This window comes from Oryctolagus cuniculus, chromosome 18 (assembly GCF_051225735.1).
Source record: "Oryctolagus cuniculus isolate XC-2025 breed Fujian yellow rabbit chromosome 18, ASM5122573v1, whole genome shotgun sequence".
In the NCBI taxonomy this organism is placed as follows: Eukaryota; Metazoa; Chordata; class Mammalia; order Lagomorpha; family Leporidae; genus Oryctolagus; species Oryctolagus cuniculus.
Window position 1 is genome coordinate 31,518,168 of NC_142884.1, and position 24,001 is coordinate 31,542,168.

At 38.9% G+C, this 24,001-nt stretch overlaps 1 long non-coding RNA gene and 1 pseudogene across 2 annotated transcripts in view; one reads left to right on the forward strand and one right to left on the reverse strand.

Annotated features, from left to right (window-relative positions):
- Positions 1 to 3,685: 3,685 nt before the first annotated feature.
- LOC149120908 (uncharacterized) overlaps positions 3,686 to 24,001 on the reverse strand; it is a 33,616-nt gene continuing 13,300 nt past the window's right edge. For both annotated transcript variants that reach the window (XR_016224639.1, XR_016224637.1), the window contains exons 3-4: positions 7,100 to 7,235; positions 3,686 to 4,046 (exon numbers count right to left, since the gene is read on the reverse strand). This is a non-coding gene — a long non-coding RNA (uncharacterized LOC149120908). The remainder of the gene's footprint in view (positions 4,047 to 7,099; positions 7,236 to 24,001) is intronic.
- On the forward strand, positions 4,275 to 4,342 carry LOC138848378 (U6 spliceosomal RNA; annotated as a pseudogene).

Consider the following 24,001-nt stretch of genomic DNA (forward strand, 5'->3'; position numbering starts at 1 on the left):
ACTCAGAGCCTTTTACCATAATTCAGCCCTCATTGTACATCATCAAATTCATATAGGGAAAAACTCCTTTGAAAGTAAAATCCCTTTAATTAGAAGCCATACCTCATAAGACAACAGGGAATTCACGTGGGAGAGAAACCTTATAGGTGTAATGAGTGTTGGAAAGCTCTGCCCAAATCTCTCCTTATATCAGAATGCACAACATATATATCTAATGAATGAAATAAATGTGAGAAAGTCATTTCACATAGGTAATGCCTCATAATCCATCATGGAATTTGAACAAGGGAGAGACCTTAACAATATAATGAATGTGGAAGAGCTTTTCTCCAAAATTCATGTAAGTATTGTGACAAAACCTTTTGCTGGAAATCACATCCTATCCAACAGAGACTCATGTAAAGGAGAAAGCTTATAAATATTATTAGAGTCAGAAGTCAATGGTACATCAGAGAATTGACACAGGTGGTTTCTTAGGCGTATACTGATTGTGCAAAAACATTTTCTTTATTTCAGGCTTGTATAGACACAGAATTCACAAAAGGTGATAGTCTTTGCATGCTGTAAATACAATAAAACCTTTAGCCAGAAATTAGACATCAACAGACTTCAGAGAATTCATAAGGAACAAAAGTCTATGCAATGAATTTGGAAAATGTATTTCTGTTATAAATCAGTCTTCAATTCCCATGAATAGACTCACAAATGAGAAAACATGCATGCATAGAAAAGTTTTGTACCATAAATTATCTCTAGATGGTAAACTAATATATCACACAAAAGAAATATCATGAGTGTAATGGAATTGGGAAACCCTTTGCTATAAGGCAGATTTCCAGAAAGCTTAGCAAGATTACAGAAAAGTCTCTGAAAATGTAACATGTCTGAAAGATTTGTTGGCATCACAAACTGGAGGATAGCTCAAGTGCATGTGTTTTTGTGCCTGGCATCCAAATTGATATCTCTTTTTCTTTGATGAATTCCTTGTTTATTTATTTAGCAGATTTAGAGACAAAGGATTCCTGTCCATTGATTTACTACTATATGCCCACAATTGCCATGGTAAAGTATATGGCAAAAACTGAGTGCTGGGGGCTGTGAATCTGATTCATCACTGATAACATTGAAGACATTGGTTCCTGGTTCTTATGCTGCTATGCATGGAAATGTTTCTCTAATTTCATTTTCAAATAGTTCATTGTTAATATAAAGAAATGCTTCTAATTTTTAAAATTTCATTGAAATAATTTGTGATTAATGTGTCCTAGTCATGCATTATTACAGGGTGTAGTGCAATATTTGCACACATTTATGCAGTAAAAAGTGATCAAGCTAAGCAACTACAGTTTTATTAAGTTTTTAAAGAGTTATTTATTTGAAAGACAGAGTTACAGAGAGAAGTAGCAGCAGAGAGAGAGAGAGGTCTTCCTCTGCCGGTTCACTCCCCAGATGGCCACAATGGCCGGAGCTCTGCCAATCTGATTCCAGGAACCAGGAGCTTCTTCCAGATCTCCCACTTGGGTGCAGGGACCCAAGGACTTGGGCCATCTTCTACTGCTTTCCCAGGCCATAGCAGAGAGTTGGATCAGAAGAGGAGCAGCCAGGACTAGAACTGGTACCCACATGGGATGCTGGTGCTTCAGGCCAGGGTGTTAGCCCACTGTGCCACAATGCTGGCCCCCAAGCAACTACAGTTTCTAATTCTTCTCCATGATTTGAGACTACCAGCTCCTCTCCTTCAGTTCTTTACACAGAACCTAATATGGTTGAATGTAGTCATCTCATTATATTATGGAACACCAGAAGTTCTTTCTGCCTCTTTGATTTTTGATACCTATTATCCAATCCCCCTCTATCCCTAGCTGCTTCCCTTCTCAGCCTCTAGTAATCACAGTTCTGTGTTCAGATCCATTATTTTCTTTCACTTCCACATGCGACAAGGACCAGGTGACATTTGTGTTCCTGCTTCTGGCTTATTTCAATTAATTTAATAATATTTTGTTCTTTTTTTGTATCTAAAAGAGGTTGCCCTGTCCATTGTTTTTCACTGATGGACAGCTAGATTGGTTTCACATCCTGGCTGCAGTGAACTGTGTTATAGTGGCTGTGTTATGGGAAAATTGCTGTATCTTTGATATGCTCTCCTCCTTTCCTTCTAATAAAATTTCCTTATTCTATATAGCCAAGAGCAAGATAACTCTCACATGGTAGGTCAATTTTTATCTTAGTTTAATTTTTGTTATTTATTTGAAAGAGTTACAATAGAGGTAGAGACACAGAGAGGTCCTCCATTAGCTGGTTCGCTCTACAGATGACTACAAAGGCCAGAGTTATGCCATTCTGAAACCTGGAGACAGGAGCTTCCTCTGGGTCTCCCTCATGGGTGCATGGGCCCAAGGACTTGGGCCATCTTCTACTGCTATCCCAGGAGATAGCAGAGAGCTGTATTGGAAGAAGAGCAGCTGGAACTAGAACTGGCACCCAAATGGGATGCTGGCCCTTCAGGCCAGGGCTTTAACTCACTGCACAACAGCGCCAGCCCCAATTTTTATCCTTTTTAAGGAATGACCATACTGTTCTGCATAACATCTGTACTAACTTGTGTTTTCACCTACCATATATGGTGGTTTTCTTTTCCCATGTGCTCTCTAGCATTTGTTATTTTTTATCAGTTTGGCATAAAAATGATATAGTATTGTTCATGTTTTTGTGTATTTTGAAATCAGTTAATTTGTTTATTAAATCTTTATTATTTGAAAGGTGGATTTAGAGAGAGAGGGAAAGACATAGATAGCTTTCATCTGCTGGCTCACACCCCAGAGAGTTTCAACAGTTGAGCCTGGGGCATGCTGGAGTCAGGAGCTTCATCCAAGTCTCCCACATGAGTGGCAAGGACCTGAGTCCTTCGTCCATCTTCTGCTGGTTTCCCAGGTGTTTAGCAGTGAGCTAAATTGGAAGTGGAGATTCCTAAACTCAAAGTGGAACTCAGATGTTATGCTGGCCTCACAGATTGCAGCTTTCCCCACTTGGCCACAATGCCAGCCCCTCTATCAATTTAATTCCTCAAAAATAGCTCAGTAATGTTGGCATCTATCTCATTTTGTTTTTTCTCTGTTATTATTCAACTTATTGATGTCTTATTTTTGTTCACATTATTCCTCTCAATTGCTCTACCTGAGGTGAGTAGGGCTGCTGTGTTGCTTAAATGAAGTGTATGCTTTAGATTACTCATTTAATGAGTGCATGTCATTCACATAGCACTTCACTGAAGTTCTACTATGTCCCAAATCCTCTTCTAGGCACAGAATTTAGACCACTTTTCTCTTAGGCCCAGATCTTGCCTTTAACATACTACTTGGAATTTAGTAGCTCATGAAATCTGCAGACTGCATAAATGAATGAATATTTTGAGGGCTGTGCTTTTGTGGAGGAACTTCATAGGAGACCGAAGGAATAAAATAAATCAAAAGTATCCACAGTATATAGAATGTATACTATTTTACAAGTCACAGAGAAGAAGAAGAAGAAGGAAAGTAGTAAGACTAGAAAGTTTGTGGCAAGACTAACAGGCGCTGGTCAAGAACTTAATAAGCACATTAGGAAAGCAGTAAGGTTTCTTTTTTTTTTTTTTTTTGAGGAAAAGTTTTTATTTCTAGTGATGAAATTGGCTACAGAACATTATGAAAGTTTAAAAATACAAAGAGAAATTGTCTATAATTAATAGATTCAAAATTTGACAATCAGTGAATATAATTATTAGTCATTACCAACAACAGTTATTGATTTGAAAGGCAGAGTGACAGGAAGAGGGAACCACTGCCTCACTCCCCAGACACTTGCAATAGCCAAAGCTTGACCAAGCCAAAACCAGGAACTGGGAATTCATTCTGGATGTCCCATTTGGATGCAGGGACCCAAGCACTTCTGCCATCCTCCGTCTCCTCCCAGGGTGCACACTAGCAGAAACTTGCCTCAAAGCAGAGAAGCTACCACTCAAGCCAGACATTTGTATATGGGATGTGGGTGTGTGGTGGTGATAGCAAGCCCTCATAGATAAAAAAAAAAAAAAGACAAAGTTATTTCTATGCCAAGGAAATTACTCTGTAGTCTTTCTCTTATAAACTACGTATTGCTGAACCTAGATAATTTTTCCTTTATTTAACAATGACATGAAAATGTCAGTTGAGTTGGCTTTCCTGAAGACCTTGTTTCTTGAATATTAGTGGCTAGTTGAGATAAATTCTTTTCATCTCTTTCTTGCTTCGGCAGCACATGTGCTCGCTTCGGCAGCACATATACTAAAATTGGAACGATACAGAGAAGATTAGCATACCCCTGCGCAGTAAGGTTTCTTTACCTCCCTGTAGGCTCTGCTCTCCAGAGGTGAACAGGGTCCTCTAAACCCACTTGCTGCACACACAAACACCTGAGTGTTGTATTCTCCCACAGGTGTTGGAGACTGATATGGTGTTCTGATTTATATTTACATAATGGCTAGTGACATCGGGCATATTCACATGTTTTGACCATGTACATTTCTTCTGAGAAATGTCTATTCAGATCCTTGCCTGTTTCTTCACTGTATTTTTTGGAGTTTTTCCAATTCATGTAAATGTTCTGGAAATCTGTAAACATTCAGAGTTTTAATTTTTCCTGCCATCTGTTCATTGTATCTACACTCTGATGTTTACTTTGTTGTGAAGAAGTATCTTAGTTGGATATACTCAAATGTCTCTGTTTTTATTTTTGTGACTATTGCTATTGGAATCTTACCCAAAAGCTATTGTGTGTTGACAATATTTAGAGTTTCCCTATGTTTACTTGGGTTTGGGTCTTATGATTACATTTTAATTCACTGTGAGTTCACTTTCACATAGTGTAAGAGATGTTGGAGTCTCTTTTCAGGCTTCTACATATGGATAATCAAGTTCCTCTGCACCACTTGTGAAAGAGATTCTTCTTTCTCCAGTTCATTTTAGTTCCTTTGTTAAATATGAGTTGCTGGTAGAAATTTGGGTTTATTTCTATGCTACCAAGTCTTTTCCATTGAACTATGTGTCTGTTATTATATCAGTGCTAACACTTCTTCTTCTTTTTTTTTTTTTTTTTGCAGTATATTTATTTGAAAGGCAGAGTTACAGAGAGGTAGAGGCAGAGAGAGAGAGAGGTCTTCCATCCACTGGTTTACTCCCCAAATGGCCACAATGGCCGGAGCTCTGTTGATCTGAATCCAAGTGTCAGGAGCTTCTTCCAGGTCTCTATGCAGGTGCAGGGGCCCAAAGACTTTGGCCATTTTCTACTTTTTTCTCAGGCTATACCAGAGAGGGGTATAAGAAGTGGAGCAGCTGGGAAACATACTGGCACCCATATGAGATGCCAGCACTGCAGACGGTGACTTTACCTGCTTTGTCATAGTGCTGACCCCTGTAATATGTCTTAAAATATGGTGTGATGTCTCCAGCTTTTTTTTGCTTTATAATATTGCTTTAGATGTTAAGCATCTCTCATGTTTCTATGTGAATTTTAGCATCATTTTTTCTAGCTCTGAGAACATCGTTGGTATGTTGATTGGGATTGCATTGAATTTGCAAATTGCTTTTGGTAGTATGGATATTTTGGTATTATTCTTCCCATTCACAAACATAAGTTTTCTGTGAGACTGTCAAAAAGCCTTGACAAAAATTGGACTTTATTACACAAAAATTCATCACTTTTTGGGATCATTTAAATCCATAATTTTGCACTAATATTTGATAAATAATTAAAGACTTTGAGCATTTTAGTAGGAGAAATTAAAATATTTATCAATTTATTCAAATATTGTTTAGATGTGATATTCAAATATTGTTTAGAGCCATTGTCTGTATTCCCTCTAAATTACGATCTTTTTGCTTTTTGCCTGTTAAACTTGTCCCTTGATTCAACAACCGTTTTTAATGTAATGTAAACTGAAAATGTCATTTCATAAGCTAAAAAAAATGACAAAGAAGGAAAAAGAAGGGAGGGAGGTTGAGTATATAATTATGTTCTCCGAATTTTTTCTATAAAACATATTGAATCATTTAAAAGCTAATTAAAATTAAACTCAAAATTGGACCATTATGACCAATATTTAAAACAAGTGATTAAAAACTGTAGATGTCTTCAATTTTGATTATCATTCTTCTTTAGAATATCTGAAAGAAATCCAGTTTCTCACTTTAAAATATACCAGTGTGTTAGAATTTAGTATTAAATGACTTTGTTTAAAAGTTTTATTTAATCTATTGCTTTAAGTAGTAATACTATGGCCATTGTAAAACAAAATCCTTATCATTTTTCATAAAACAGGAAGGGCCTTTAAAACATCATCACTAAAAATATTAAGAGACCTAAAATATAACATTCTTAAAACCCAAGTGATACCATTCAAAATTTTCAAATATGCAGGGATAGTTCATGTCAAGTAACTAAATAATTGTTAAGTGTATATATGGAATAGCTTCTATAAATTCTTTTGGCAAGGGCTGGCACTGTGGCATAATGGGTGAGGCTGCCACCTGCAGTGCTGGTATTCCATAGGGGCATCAGTTCAAGACCTGGCTGCTCCACTTCCTATCCAGCTCTCTGCTATGGCCTGGGAAACACTATAAAATGGTACAAGTCCTTGGGCCCCTGCAACTGCATAGGAGACCAGGAAGAGGCTCCTGGTTCCTGCCTTCCAGTCAGCACAGCTCCAGCCATGGAGGCCAACTGTGGAGTGAACCAGTGAATGGAAGACCACTCTCTCTGCCTCTCCTTCTCTCTCTGTGTAATTCTGACTTTCAAATAATATAAATAAATCTTTAAAAAATTCTTTTGGCAAATAGATGAAGCTATTTGTTATACATTTCAAATAAATAGCAAACATACTAGAAAAATATATTGAATAAAATTTAAGCAACTCATAGCTATACACAGAAATTTCTCACCATAACAACATAGCAACCACTAAATTTCCAAATTCAATTTTCCACAACTTAGAATCTTTAACTCCAGAAGGAGTACAAAATTGACAGAACAGTGGCCTATGTATCAGGATACCTAATGCTAATACAGAATTATCCCTGCCACAACTTACCTATGTGACCTTGAACAATTCACTTTACTTCTCTGGGCTTGGCATTTAGCATCCTCATGTGATAAAGGAGGCTTGGATAAGATCAGTTGTACTCTATCTTGAGACTTCAATGATCTCTCAGTTTCCAAACAGGCACCTTAAGGGAAAGTAAACCTTTAGATCAAAGCTTACATTTTTAAATCTAAATATATTTTAAACTCTTTCTACAACTAGTACAAAACAACACATTCAAATGTGTACCATGCCACTTTTCAATATTTGGGAATAATTAATGCATCATTTTAGAGCATTGTCTGGAGGCCAGTGCTGTGGTGTAGCTAGTAAAGCCACTGCATGCAGTGGGGGCATCCCATATGGAGGCCGGTTCAAGTCCAGGCTGCTCCATTTTCCATTCAGCTGTCTGCTATAGCCTGGGAGAGCAGTAGGAAGTTGGCCCAAGTCCTTGGGCCCCTGAATCTGCATGGGAGACCCTGAAGAGGTCCTGGCTCCTGGTTTCAGATTGGCATATCTCTGACCTTTTAGGCCATCTGGGGAGTGAACCAGCAGATGGAGGACCTCTCTCTCTTCCTCTTGTTCACTATCTGTGTAACTCGGACTTCCAAATAAATAAATAAATAAATCTTTTAAAAAATCAAAAGAATATTGTCTGGCACACAGTGCACCACTAAGTACAAGATATTATTAGTAATATTAGATTGAAATATTGAAATAAACTAGGCAATAAGCCTTAAGATGCAAATTAATACCAAGAAATATAATCTCAAATTTCTGTGTTCAACAAGGTAGTCTCTTTTCACTACTAACTTTATACTAAATAAGATATTTTGATATTTTGTTAAGAGTAAATTTATCGGGGGCCAGCGCCGTGGCTCACTTGGTTAATTCTCCACCTGTGGTGCTGGTATCCCTTATGGGCAAAGTGTTCTAGTCCTGGTTGCTCCTCTTTCAGTCCAGCTTTCTGCTATGGCCCGGGAAGGCAGTAGAGGATGGCCCAAGTGCTTGGGCCCTGCACCCGGATGGGAGACCAGGAGAAAGCACCTGACTCCTGGCTTTGGATGGGCACAGCTCCAACTGTGGCAGCCATCTGGGGACTGAACCAATGGAAGGAAGGCCTTTCTGATTTCTCACTGTATATAACTCTACCTGTCAAATAAAAAAAAATATTAGTTTTTCATAAAAACTGCAGTATTGAAAAAGTTCTAAAATCCCTCTAATTCTAAATGTCTGTGACTGCTAACTCATTAGCACATATTGCATTCTTTACATCTGGGTAATCATGACAATTCACTTTTAAATGATTAACAGATCTGCTGTTATATATAAATACATGCTTTTCCGAAAATCATACAATAAGCAGGCTACATACTTTACTTCAAGTAGAACTGCCATATCCAGTCCTACAATTGTAAATAAGACAGTTTCAATTGTTCAGCATTATCAATTATAAATTCCAATCGTGTAGCAATACTCATAAGAATTTAGGGGGCTGATGCTGTGGAGTAGCAAGTAGAGCTGTGGCTTGCAGTGCTGACATTCCAATTGGGTGCCAGTTCAAGTCCTGGCTACTCAAATTACTATCCATCTTTTTAGGCAAGTAAGACTTACTATCCAGCAGTAGAGGATGGCCCAGGCCCTTGGGCTCCTGCACCTGCATAGGAGACCCAAAAGAAGCTGCTGGCTCCTGGCTTTGGATTGGCAGAGCTCCAGCCATTGTGGCCAAATGGGGAGTGAACCAGCGGTTGGAAGACTGCTCTCTCTCTCTCCTTCTCTGTGTAACTCTGATTTTCAAGTAAAATAAATGAATTTTTTTAAAAAAAGGATGAAATAAAAAGGAAGATGAAGATTACAAAATTGTTTAATTTTTTTAATAAATATAAATTTCCAAAGTACAGCTTTTGGATTACAGTGGCTTCCCCTCCCCCAAAACATCCCTCCCACCCATAATCCTCCTATTTCCTGCTTCCTCTCCCATCCCAGAAGATTACAAAATTGTATGAAGGACATTTGTACAGTAAACAAATATACTGATTTCCAATGCAATATTTGAATACTTGAAGCAGGAACGCTAAGTACTTCTTTGCCAAAATAACATGTTTTCTCCAGTGTAAAACCCATTTGCCATCCCAATACAAAAAGGGATTTGGGGCAAGAAGGAAAAAAGAAGTCCACACATGCGGAAATTTTAAGCAAAACAAAATAGAGAATGTATTTAGTTTCATGTAAATCACATGAGAATTAATAGTATTCTACCAATTTGCAACAAATATTTTTAACTTTAATGAATGAATGAATTTTCAGTTACATAGCAGGAAACTTCTACCCTCTCCCATAAAACTGAAAGAGAAACTTTTTAAAAGTAAAAACTGATGAAAGAATTCTGCAATACATGTTAATGTTAAGTAGCCCAGCAGAGTTTATTTAGAAATACAAACACACACACAGAAAATAAATACATTAAAATCTTACTGAATAGGTCAGTAATAGTTCAGGATCCAATATGTGTGCAAAAGATTCTGGATTTCCCAGTCACTTTGTATAGGAAATGATGTGCTTTGCTATGTAGCATGTAACTTTAGATTCCTGAACACCTCCACTTTGCTTCTTACCCTGAATCCCAGCAAATACAGGAACACAGCTGTTGAGTCATTCATTTTCTGGATTTGAGAATATCAAAGAATTAATGAGTATAGAAAGTTGTACAGCAGAGACCAAGAATGTCCAAGGGAGGTCACGTAAATCAATTGAACAAGTCAAACTACTATGAATGTATACTGAATGCTCTGTTTTTAATATGTCTTACTTACCTAAAAAGACATGAGGGCTATTGCTCTCTCTCTTAATACAACTAAGGAGAAGATATCACCAATGCTCAAGAAAAATGAATACACAGCAGAGCTAATACAAAATCCCCAAATTCCAAAATAGAAAAACTGGATATGCACTCCTTACACACACCCTGAAGTGGCAATGAAGTAGAACAAATCTAAAATTAGAAAAAAATCTTTTTTTAAAAGATTTATTTATTTATTTGAAAGTCAGAGTTGCACAGAGAGAGGCAGAGAAGAGAGAGGGGTCTTCCATCCACTGGTTCTCTCCCCAGTTGGCTGCAATGGCCAGAGTTGTGCCAATCCAAAGCCAGGAGCAAGGAGCTTCTTCCAGGTCTCCCACATGGGTGCAGGGCCCCAGGACTTGGGCCATCTTCTACTGCTTTCCCAGGCTATAGCAGAGATCTGGATCCATATGAGCTGCCAGCGCTGCAAGTGGTGGCTCTACCCACTATGCCACACCACTGGCCCTGAAAATTCTTGTCAAATTAAGAACATTTAACCTTTGTTTTAGAGTGCATTATTAAAATATCTAAACTGGGGGAATACATAATTTCTTTCTTTAGAAATCAGAAGAGAAAAAGAACACTTCAAGCCTACTGTGACACCACACAGAAGGAATGGAGAATCATGATCTCAATTAGCCTAGGGACAGAATAAAAGGGAGGGAAATAGGAACAACAGAATTAAGATGAATAAGCTTTGACAGCTGAGGGAATCTGAATGTAAAGAAAAGGCATGCAGTTAACTGAAACAATAGAGATAAGTCTGAGAGGAAAAAACATTGTTAAGTCATATTAATGGGGCCAGAGCTGTGACTTAGTAAAGTAAAAAAAAAATCTAAAATTTGTTTTTAAATTATATAATTAAAAAAGATAAAAAAGATGTTCAATCTTAAGTCTCTACAGCATAAGATATACATCAATTTTCCCAGGTTCTATTTGCATTTATTAACAAAGTTTCATGGGTGTAATCACTAAAGTGGCTCCAATAAGTCTTTTTATAAAAATTATTTTTTATTTTGACAGGCAGAGTGGACAGTGAGAGAGACAGAGAGAAAGGTCTTCCTTTTTCTGTTGGTTTACCCCCTAGTGACCGCTGCGGCCAGTGTGCTGCAGCTGGCACATGGCGCTGATCCAAAGCCAGGAGCCAAGTGCTTCCTCCTGGTCTCCCATGCAGGTACGGGGCCCAAGCACTTTGGCCATCCTCCATTGCACTCCTGGGCCATAGCAGAGAGCTGGACTGGAAGTGGAGCAACTGGGACAGAATCTGGCTCTCCCAGCAGGACTAGAACTTGGTGTGCCTGCACCGCAGGTGGAGGATTAGCTTATTGAGCCATGGAGCCTGCCTCCAATAAGTCTTAACCTGGGATGCAACTAAATTTAACAAGGATACTCAATAGGAATTTTAGAAGAATTCCAAAATATGTATCAGAATAAAAATAAATACTTTACTTGGTACATCTCATTTTAACTATACTATTGTCTAAATTTCCAAATATCAGATGTACTAAAAAAATCCCCAAAGCAGCAGAGTTGGTCCGACATGATGAGGAATAAAATAAAGAAAATGAGAATTCGCAGATCCCAGATTAAAATAACCAAGAAGGCCCAATAAAAGAAAACTCAATGTCTTCATACACTAACATTTATTACCTCAGATTTATTTAACAAAAAGGTGATTATTCCAGCTACATCCCATTAGGTAGCCCAATTTTACCTGCTAAATCCATTTAAAAAAAGCACCTCATGATATATTACTAAAATCATATTGCTATATGCCATCCACCATGTCCACTGTACCTTATACCTAATGTTAACAGATCTGATGAAAATCAGTAGATAAATGATGTGTCTTAACCACGTGTGGGAAATGTCTTTTGTTCAACGTTTTTCCAAAAACCCCTCAGTCTCAGTTTGCCTTCACCTTGAAAAGACACTTCTGAGGTTTACTAATCAGTCCAGCTTCTTCGGGCCTCCCTCCAATGAAAGGGGCTAAAATCCATCAAAATAAACTCTAGGCACTGTCCTTGTGCTCCCAGTGACTTTTTCACTCTAGGGGCTCACAAACCTTCTAAATTCTTTAGATCACCTGTGATGTCCATTAGTTCTCAAAGACTATGATGCAAGTAATTTCCCCTCTTGGAACCTTGTTATTAACTGTGCTGTATGAGAAATGAAGTCTCCTACACACCTTGTGCTTACGATTCTCCAAACCATGTTGCCTGCTAGGACTTTGGCCATGAATATAGGACAGCAATACCTGAACATGATTACTGAGATCTCCTTAATAAAGGATAGACTGGGGCCAGCACTGTGGTGCAGTGGTGTAATCCTTTACCTGCAGTGCTGGCACCCCATATGAGCACCAGTTCTAGTCCCCATTTCTCCTTTTCCCATCCAGCTCTCTGCAATAGCCTGGGAAAGCAGTAGAAGCTGTTCCAAGTGCTTTGGTCCCTGCCAAAATGTGGGAGACCTGGAAGCTCCTAGCTCAGATTGGCCCAGCTGCAGACATTGCAGTCATTAGGGGAGTAAATGAGCATATGGAATACCTTTCTCTCTGTCTCTTCCTCTCACTGTCTGTAAGTACACCTGTCAAATACGTAAATAAATTCTATATATATATATATATTTACATTTATTTATATATATTTATGTATATAAATATATTCATATATAAAATATATTATGCTTTATCATATATTATATAATATATAATAATTATAAACAGATAATATTATATAATTTATTATAACTATTATATATATCATATATATATATTATTGAGATGACTTCAATAGCCAGAGTGTGGCCAGGTTGAAGCCAGGAGCTCCTCCTCCAATGTGTGTGGCAGCAACCCAGGCACTTGGACCATCTTTCACTGGTTTTTCAATCCATTGGTATGGAGCTGGATCAGAAATAATTATATATTTATATATAAATAAATTCATATATAATATTTATATATAATTATATATTATATATTTATGATAATTATATGTAATTCTATATTATGTATAGAAATATATAATATATATTATAATATATAAATATATATATGATGGATCAAAATGCGGCATTCTCCATTTGGCAGAAGAGACAGGCTCCAATATCTACTGTCTATGTCAGTATGTCAGTATAATGCAGGAGGTAACCCCTCTACCAAATAAGAAAAGCTATTTCAGTTCAGTTGGACATCATTCTGCTGACTGTTGACCTTATTACTGTTAGTCTGGATGCTTTCATTGGTTGCAATCCAGAGACCCAATTTTCCCATAGATATAAACATCAGCAAACATGAAAATTTGGTAAGAAAAGCTTAAACTGAGAGTTATGATTAGTAAATATTTTAACAAAATTTCTCAGAACCCATCTAATCCAAACCTTGGACAATTGGGAGCTGTTGTACTTGGCCCACCCATAATTGAAATGGATTCTAAATCCTTCAACTGCAAGGAGAGTATCATAGACATTAATGCTCCAAACGGATCCAGTTCCCTGCTAATGTGTCTGGAAAAGCAGCACAGGGTGACTCAAATATTGGGGCTCCTGCACCCATGTGAGAGACCTGGAAGAAGCCCCTGGCTCCTGATATCAGTCTGGCCTAGCCACAGTCACTGCAGCCATTTGAGGAGCGAACAAACCAGGAGGAAGATCCATCTCTCCCACTCTCTCTTTCTAGTGCTGCCTTTCAAATTCATAAATAGACCTTTAAGAAAGTCGATCACTTCAATAAATTTGTCATTGCTCAGTCATGATTACTTTTACTACCTTAAATTCTTTTTCAAAAGATTTATTTATTGGAAAGGCAGAAAGAGGAGCTGGTGGTTGTGGTGCAGTGGACAAAGTTGCTATCTGTTACATTGGCATCCTCTACGTGCACCAGTTCAAGTACCAGCTATTCCATTTCTGATCCAGCTCCTTACCAATGGACTGAAAAAGCAGGGAAAGTTGGCCCAAGTGGCTGGGATGCTGCCACGCACATCGGAGGAAAAGCTCCTGGCTTCAACCTGGCCACACTCTGGCTATTAAAGTCATCTCAAAAATGAATTAGGTGGTGGAAGATTTCTGTCTCTCCCTCTCTCTGTAACTCTTTCAAATAAGTAATTAAATATTTTAATATGATAAAAAATGGCAGAGAGACACAGAGACAAAGAGAGAAGGAAAGAGAAGCAGAGAGATCTCCCATCTGCTGGTTCACTTTCTATATGGCTACCACTGTGCAAGACCAGGTTTCAAGTCCCCATTGAGGTTACAGTTCTCCAAATTAGATGACAAGAAGGAAAGAATTTGAGCTATTATCCATTGCTTCCCAGGGATATTAACATGAAACTGATTTGGAAGTGGAGTACCCAAAACTCAGATTAGCACTGCAATATATGATGCGGGCATCTGTTGTGATGGTTAACAAATTGGAAAACCTAGAGGAAAAATCAACAGATTCCTGGACATACACAATATACCAAAATTGAGTCATGAAGACATATAGAAAAGCTAAACAAATCAAAAACCAAGACAGAGATTGGATGAGTAATAAAGACCCTCCCAACAAGGAAAAGTCCAGGATCAGACAGCCTCACTATTGAATTCTACAAGTCTTTTAAAGAACTAATGCTTCTCAAACTATTCAACACAATTGAAAGAGAGACAATCCTCTCAAACTCCTTCTATTAATCTGACAATGACTCATTCTATCATTTATTTATACATAATGTTGAGAAAATCAGAAGTATTTGTTAGGACTTCTGCTAAAATGCACTAGATTTATAATTTTTAAATACATCTTTCCTAGATGTAATGCAGTCCTTTGCTACTTTAGAGTATCAGAAATTTAAAATGTTGGACTGGTGCTGTGGTGGAGCAGGTTAACACCCTCGCCTGAAGCTCCAGCATCCCATATGGGGGCCGGTTCAATACTCAGCTGCTCCACTTCTGATCCTGCTCTCTGCTATGGCCTGGCAAAGTAGTAGAAGATGGCCCAAGTCCTTGGGCCCCTGTACCCATCTGGGAGACCTGGAACTAGCTCCTGGCTCCTGGCATCGGATCAGCACAGCTATGGCAGTTGCAATCAATAAGGGAGTGAACATCAGATGGAAGACCTCCCTCTTTCTCTCTGGTTCTCCTCTCTGTCTGTAACTCAACTTGTAAATAAATAAATAAATCTTTAAAACAATTAAGAAATTTAAAAAGGGAAAAGTTTTTAAAAAATGTATTTATTTATTGTGAGGCAGAGTGACAGATATAGAGAGGAAGAGAAAGAGAGGTCTGCTATCCACTGGTTCACCCCTAAATGGCCAGAATGGCTGGAGCTGGGCCGATCTGAAGCCAGGTGCCAGAAGCCAGGAGTCAGCAGATTCCTCCAGGTCTCTCACATGGGTGCAGGGGCCCAAGCACTCAGGGCATATTCCACTGCATTCCTAGGCCATTAGCAAAGAGCTGGATTGGAAGTGCAGGAGCAGGGACTCAAACTGGTGCCCATGTGGGATGTTGGTGCTGCAGGTGGATGCTTAATCTACTATGCCACAGAGTGGGCCCAGGGAAAGGTTTTAGGAAGACATCTTTCATGTAGACTAGGCTGCAATATTGCAAGGTAAGGTTTAGCTTTTATTTCCACACATCAGTATTCATCTTTTAGCAACTATAAATACTGAATATCATACATATAGACATAAATATAGGTAACTGCAGATTTTGTTGTCATTCTTTCTAATTCTCTTTTAATGTCTGCTAATAGGCCATCTTATGGATTATTATATTGATGTTATCTGTACACAACCATCAGGCATTTCCACTGTTGAATGTGTTTATGTGTACAGGTAGTTTTGTTTGTGTGTACATGAATGCACATTAGATGGAGATAGCACTGACAGTAATAATGTGAGAAATCCTAATGCTGATTTCAAACTTTCTAATCCGCAGAGATGGCTGTCATTGAAGTAGACCACAGGGCCCCTTTGCTGTTGTGGACTGAAATGTGCCTCCCTAAAACTCAAACACTGAAGTGCTAACCACCAACATAACTCTACCTGAAGAAAGTGCTTTTAAGCAGATCAAATGATAGATGTGTCTGTCACATCAGAGAAGGGCTTCTGGAAAAATCGAGCCTATTAGCACCTTGATCTGATATTTTCAAGCTCTACAACTCTGAGAAGTAAAATTCCATGATTTAAATCATATTCTCTGTGGTATTTTCTTAGCAAATTAATATATCCTCATTTCTGCTAGCATTTTCTGCTGTCATCTAGAAGGTCCTCGTGATTAACAGAGAAATATAGAAAGTAAAAACTATGATTTTAGATTACCAAGTACCTACTAACATAAAAAAGATATCCCAGAAGCAACCTACTACCATCCTCCAGGACCCAGAAAAAAAAAAAAAAAAACAGGAATGAGTCAAGTTGTGGGGCAGTAGAAAAGTGAATAATGAAAGATCACAGCAGAAGTAAATAAGGAAGGGTTTGATGCTGTGGTGTAGTAGGTTAATGCCTTGTCCTGCTGTGCACGTATCCCATATGTTGTTGCTCGAAGACCAGGTTCTCCACTTCCAATCCAGCTCCCTACTAATGCACCTGGGAAATTGGTGGAAGATGGACCATGTTCTTGGGTGCTGGCACCCACATGAGAGACTTGGAAGAAGCATCTGGCCTTTCAAATAAAGAAATCTTAAAAAAAATAGAAGCAGTGTTAGCACTGTTGGAAAAACAGACACATAGTTCAATGGAAAAAATAGGCAGCTGAAATAAACTGACTTTTCTACAGCCAACCCCTATTTAATAAAGGAAAGAAAACAAACAGGAGAAAGAAGAATCCCCTTAGCAAATGGTTTAAAGGAAAGTGATTATCCATATGTAGAAGCCTGAAAAGATACCCCAACACCTCATACACTATGTAAAAGCAACTCAAGGTTAATTAAAAGTCTAAATATAAAACCAAAACCTTGAGAGCTTGTTTTGAGGTTCTAGCAGGGGAGCGCAGCTACTCATATACCCTTGACCGAAGACCGGTCCTCCTCTAGCGGGGAAGGTCGTCCTCTTCGACCCAGCACGCAGCTTCAGGAGGGACACACATGGAGTGGTGAGGGAGGAAGGGGACACCCGCCTAGCCAGCCAGATCAGCCGAATCAACCCTGGCGATCAATGGGGTGACAGATGTCGCAGCCAGATCGCCCTCACATCCTGAGTTCATGCCGGAGCTGAGGGAAGGAAGCAATGCCGTCGGATCTGGCCACTCTGCGGGAGTCTGAGGAACAACTCACACCAGGTGGCCGCCATTCCGTCGTCATGGGTAAAGGAGACCCCAACAAGCCAAGGGGCAAAATGTCCTCCTATGCCTTCTTCGTGCAGACGTGCCGGGAAGAGCACAAGAAGAAACACCCTGACTCTTCGGTCAATTTCGCAGAATTCTCTAAGAAATGCTCGGAGAGATGGAAGACCATGTCTGCAAAGGAAAAGTCCAAGTTTGAAGATATGGCAAAAAGTGAAAAAGCTCGTTATGACAGGGAGATGAAAAATTACGTTCCTCCCAAGGGTGATAAGAAGGGAAAGAAAAAGGATCCCAATGCTCCTAAAAGACCACCATCTGCCTTCTTTCTCTTTTGCTCTGAACATCGCCCAAAGATCAAAAGTGAACACCCTGGCCTGTCCATTGGGGACACTGCAAAAAAATTGGGTGAGATGCGGTCTGAACACTCAGCCAAAGATAAACAACCATATGAACAGAAAGCAGCTAAGCTAAAGGAGAAATATGAAAAGGATATTGCTGCATACCGTGCCAAGGGCAAAAGTGAAGCGGGAAAGAAGGGCCCTGGTAGGCCCACAGGCTCAAACAAGAAGAATGAACCTGAAGATGTGGAGGAAGAAGAGGAAGAAGAAGAAGATGAAGATGATGAGGAAGAGGATGAAGATGAAGAATAAATGGCTATCCTGTAATGATGAGTGTGGAGTGTGCGTGTGTGCTCAGGCAGTTGTTTTGCTAAGAATGTGAATTCAAGTGCAGCTCAATATTAGCTTCAGTATAAAAAAACTGTACAGATTTTTGTATAGCTGATAAGATTCTTTGTAGAGAAAATACTTTTTTTAAAAAATGCAGGTTGTAGCTTTTTGAGGGGCTACTACATACAGTTAGATTTTAAAGCTTCTGATGTTGAATGTTCCTAAATATTTAATGGTTTCTTTAATTTCTTGACTTGTGTATGGTAGCACAGCAAAGTTGTAGGAATTAGTATCATTTGTAAATTTGGATTTTTTGTTAGGATGTTGCATTCTGTGTTGTTTTTTTAAAAAAAATTTTGTAATAAAATTATGTATGTTAAAAAAAAAACCCAAAACCTAAGTAAACATATGAGAAACTGTAAAACATTAGCAGAGACAACAGTTTGCATAAGATTCCAAAAGCACAAGTAACAAAAATAAAATATACAAATTTGAGCATATCAAATTAAGATACATCTTCACAACAAAGTAATCAACAGAGTGAAGATACAATGGACGGAATGGCAGGAAACATTGAAAACTCTGACTATGACAAAAGATTGATAGCCAGAACATACATATATAGAACTGGAAAAACTCCAAACAAGAAGCAAAATGTACACGTAAAGAAATGGGCAATGATCAGAATAGATGTTTCTCAGAAGAAGAAATCTCAATTGTCAAGACATAGATGAACATGCCCAATATCACTAGCCATTAGGGAAATGTAAATCAAAACCAATAGCAGACTCCATCTGTGGGAGAAGACAATGCTTGGGTTTTCATTTGTGCAACAAGTGGGTTTAGAGGACCCTGTTCACCATTAGAGGGCAGAGTCTACATGGAAGTAAAGAATCCTTAATACTTTCCTAATGGGAGAAGAGGAAGCCTGAGACCTCGCAAGCGGGAAGTGGTCCAGAAACTGCTCAGGTGTGGGTGTAGGTGGCTGAGCAACAGGCAGTCCTGCCTTGATTCCCCACAAAGATACAGGGGAAACCCTTCTGGATGGAGCAGCCGTGAATCGGAGGACCTACTGGGAGAACAAGGTCGCCCACCACGCGGAAGCCAAGTCCCGGACCCAGACGCAGAAGCCCCAGGGTCTGCGCGACAGTGCTCCAAGGGGAGTGCATGCCACACAGACAACAGCGGGGAGACTTGGGACGCTCAGGGCTCCGAGTCCACACATCGGCGCTGGAAGGGGAGGTGAGCTCAATAACCCGAGACATTGGTGGGGAAACGGGGGTCAGAATCTAGAGGGGGGCCGGAAAGTGCAGCAAACTCACTACCGGAAAGAAGGAAAAAAAAAAGCTTTGGGGTTTCTCTTCCCCCTAACCTTGCAAAGGTTACAAGGCTGCAAGGCTTGAAGAATTCCCAAGAGACAAAGAGCAGGCCTCCTCTTTGGATTTACATATCAATGGGGGAGAGTTAAGGAACTGAGTCACTACAATTCAGTAGCCTAGCCAACCCAGTGGGAGTCCAGAGGAGCCAAAGACTGGAAGCTAAATACCATCAATTCTGCACAGCCCTGCCCTGCGGTGTTACTTACCCCCTGAATAAATAAAATAAATAAATAAATAAAAAGAGAGAGATTTACCACGCATAACCTGAGGGTGTCACCTTTGCACACCCTTAACCAGGAAGAACCAGGCAGAGCTCTCAGGCCGCACCCATCTCAAGCCTCCAAGGCTCCTCCAACAGCAGGCAGTCCACTTAACACAGACACAGTATAAAAAAAAAAAAAAAAGGAAAAAACCGCACAGTGACACAAGAAGAATTAACTATGCCGAGTAACAAACACAGAAATAGAGGGAGCAAGATCAACGATGACACTATGATGCCTCCAAATAAGCAAAACACCCCAAGCCAAGAGTATGAAGATGATGAGATAGAAGAAATGCAAGATACGGATTTCAAAAAATTTATGATAAGAACATTTAGAAGTTTTCAAAAGCAAATCCTTGAACTACAGAAATCCTTAATGGACAAGATTGAAAATCTCTCTCGTGAAAATGAAATTTTAAGGAAGAGTCAAAATGAAACTCAGAAACTAGTAGAACAGGAAAGTGTAATAGTCAAGAGAAATCAAAATGAAATGAAGAGCTCAATAGATCAAATGACAAACACATTAGAAAGCCTTAAAAACAGAATGGGTGAAGCAGAAGAGAGAATATCGGACTTAGAAGATAGAGCACAGGAAAACATACAGTCAAACCAAAGAAAAGAAGAGGAAATTAGAAACCTAAAAAATATTGTTGGGAATCTACAGGATACTATTAAAAAAACCAACATTCGAGTTCTAGGAGTTCCTGAAGGCATGGAGAGAGAGAAAGGATTGGAAGGCCTTTTTAGTGAGATACTAGCAGAGAACTTTCCAGGTTTGGAGAAGGACAGAGATATCCTAGTACAGGAAGCTCATAGAACCCCCAATAAACATGACCAAAAGAGATCCTCACCACGACACGTGGTAATTAAACTTACCACAGTGAAACATAAAGAAAAGATCCTAAAATGTGCAAGAGAGAAATGTCAGATTACTCTCAGAGGATCTCCAATCAGACTCACAGCTGACTTCTCATCAGAAACCCTACAAGCTAGGAGGGAATGGCGAGACATAGCATAGGTGCTAAGAGAGAAAAATTGCCAGCCCAGAATATTATATCCTACCAAGCTCTCATTTGTGAATGAAGGTGAAATAAAGACCTTTCATAGCAAACAGAAATTGAAAGACTTTGTGGCCACTCATCCGGCCCTGCAAAAGATACTTAAAGATGTGCTACACTCAGAAACACAGAAACACGGCCATCAATATGAAAGAAGGGAAAGGAAGAACACCTACCAGTAAAAGAGCATGGGAAGCTCAAAGCATATACTAGAAAATATTTCCGGGAAAATGGCAGGGCAAAGTCACTACGTATCAATTGTCACATTGAACATTAATGGTCTGAATTCTTCAGTTAAAAGACACCGTTTGGCTGACTGGCTCACAGAACACAACCCAACTATTTGTTGCCTACAAGAAACACATCTCTCTAACAAAGAGGCATGCAGACTGAAAGTGAAAGGTTGGAAAAAGATATTCCATGCCAACAGAAACCAAAAAAAAAGCAGGTGTAGCCATATTAATATCAGACAAAATAAACTTTAATACAAAAACTGTTAAGAGAGACAAAGAGGGACACTATATAATGATTAAGGGTTCAATTCAACAGGAAGATGTAACTATTATAAATGTATATGCACCTAATTACAGGGCACCGGTCTATTTAAAAGATATGTTAAGGGACTTAAAGGGAGATTTAGATTCCAATACAATAGTACTGGGGGACTTCAATACTCCACTCTCAGAAATAGACAGATCATCTGGACAGAAGATCAACAAGGAAACAGCAGATTTAATTGACACTATTGTCCAAATGGATCTAACAGATATCTACAGAACTTTCAACCCTACATCTACAGACTTCACATTCTTCTCAGCAGCGCATGGAACCTTCTCTAAGATTGATCACATACTAGGCCATAAAGCAAGTCTCAGCAAATTTAAAAGAATTAGAATCATACCATGCAGCTTCTCAGACCACAGCGGGATGAAGCTGGAAATTAGCAACTCAGGAAACCCCAGAAAGTATGCAAACACATGGAGACTGAACAACATGCTCCTGAATGAACACTGGGTCATTCAAGAAATCAAAAGAGAAATCAAAAACTTTCTGGAAGTAAATGAAGACAACAACACAACATATCAAAACTTATGGGATACAGAAAAAGCAGTATTGAGAGGCAAATTTATAGCAATAGGTGCCTACATCAAGAAATTGGAAAGGTACCAAATAAATGAGCTTTCAGCGCACCTCAAGGACCTAGAAAAACTGCAGCAAACCAAACCCAAATCTAGAAGGAGAAGAGAAATAATTAAAACCAGAGAAGAAATTAACAGGATTGAATCCAAAAAAACATTACAAAAAATCAGCCAAGCGAGAAGCTGGTTTTTTGAAAAAATAAACAAAATTGACACCCCATTGGCCCAACTAACTAAAAAAAAGAAGAGAAAAGACCCAAATCAATAAAATCAGAGATGAAAAAGGAAACGTAACAACAGACACCACAGAAATAAAAAAGAATCATCAGAAATTACTACAAGGACCTGTATGCCAGCAAACAGGAAAACCTATCAGAAATGGATAGATTCCTGGACACATGCAATCTACCAAAATTGAACCATGAAGACATCGAAAACCTAAATAGACCCATAACTGAAACAGAAATTGAAACAGTAATAAAGGCCCTCCCAACAAAGAAAAGCCCAGGACCAGATGGATTCACTGCTGAATTCTACCAGACATTTAAAGAAGAACTAATCCCATTTCTTCTCAAACTATTCAGAACAATCGAAGAAGAGGGAATCCTCCCAAATTCTTTCTATGAAGCCAGCATCACCTTAATCCCTAAGCCAGAGAAAGATGCAGCACTGAAAGAGAATTACAGACCAATATCCCTGATGAACATAGATGCAAAAATCCTCAATAAAATTCTGGCCAATAGAATACAACAACACATCAGGAAAATCATCCACCCAGACCAAGTGGGATTCATCCCTGGCATGCAGGGATGGTTCAACATTCGCAAATCAATCAATGTGATTCACCACATTAACAGACTGCAGAAGAAAAACCATATGGTTATCTCAATTGATGCAGAGAAAGCATTTGATAAAATTCAACACCCTTTCATGATGAAAACTCTAAGCAAATTGGGTATAGAAGGAACATTCCTCAATATAATCAAAGCAATTTATAAAAAACCCACAGCCAGCATCCTATTGAATGGGGAAAAGTTGGAAGCATTTCCACTGAAATCTGGCACCAGGCAGGGATGCCCACTCTCACCACTGCTATTTAACATAGTTCTGGAAGTTTTAGCCAGAGCCATCAGACAAGAAAAAGAAATCAAAGGAATACAAATCAAGAAGGAAGAAGTCAAACTATCCCTCTTTGCAGACGACATGATTCTGTACTTAAAGGATCCAAAGAACTCTACTAAGAGACTATTGGAACTCATAGAGGAGTTTGGCAAAGTGGCAGGATATAAAATCAATGCACAAAAATCAACAGCCTTTGTATACACAAGTAATGCCATGACTGAGAAAGGACTGCTAAGATCAATCCCATTCACAATAGCTACAAAAACAATCAAATACCTTGGAATAAACTTAACCAAGGACGTTAAAGATCTCTACGATGAAAATTACAAAACCTTAAAGAAAGAAATAGAAGAGGATACCAAAAAATGGAAAAATCTTCCATGCTCATGGATTGGAAGAATCAACATCATCAAAATGTCCATTCTCCCAAAAGCAATTTATAGATTCAATGCAATCCCAATCAAGATACCAAAGACATTCTTCGCAGATCTAGAAAAAATGATGCTGAAATTCATATGGAGGCACAAGAGACCTCGAATAGCTAAAGCAATCTTGTACAACAAAAACAAAGCCGGAGGCATCACAATACCAGACTTCAGGACATACTACAGGGCAGTTGTAATCAAAACAGCATGGTACTGGTACAGAAACAGATGGATAGACCAATGGAACAGAATTGAAACACCAGAAATCAATCCAAACACCTACAGCCAACTTATATTTGATCAAGGATCTAAAACTAATTCCTGGAGCAAGGACAGTCTATTCAATAAATGGTGCTGGGAAAACTGGATTTCCACGTGCAGAAGCATGAAGCAAGACCCCTACCTTACACCTTACACAAAAATCCACTCAACGTGGATTAAAGACCTAAATCTACGTCCTGACACCATTAAGTTATTAGAGAACATTGGAGAAACCCTTCAAGATATTGGCACAGGCAAAGAATTTCTGGAAAAGACCCGGGAGGCACAGACAGTCAAAGCCAAAATCAACTATTGGGATTGCATCAAATTGAGAAGTTTCTGTACTGCAAAAGAAACAGTCAGGAGAGTGAAGAGACAACCGACAGAATGGGAAAAAATATTTGCAAACTATGCAACAGATAAAGGGTTAATAACCAGAATCTACAAAGAGATCAAGAAACTCCACAAAAACAAAACCAACAACCCACTTAAGAGATGGGC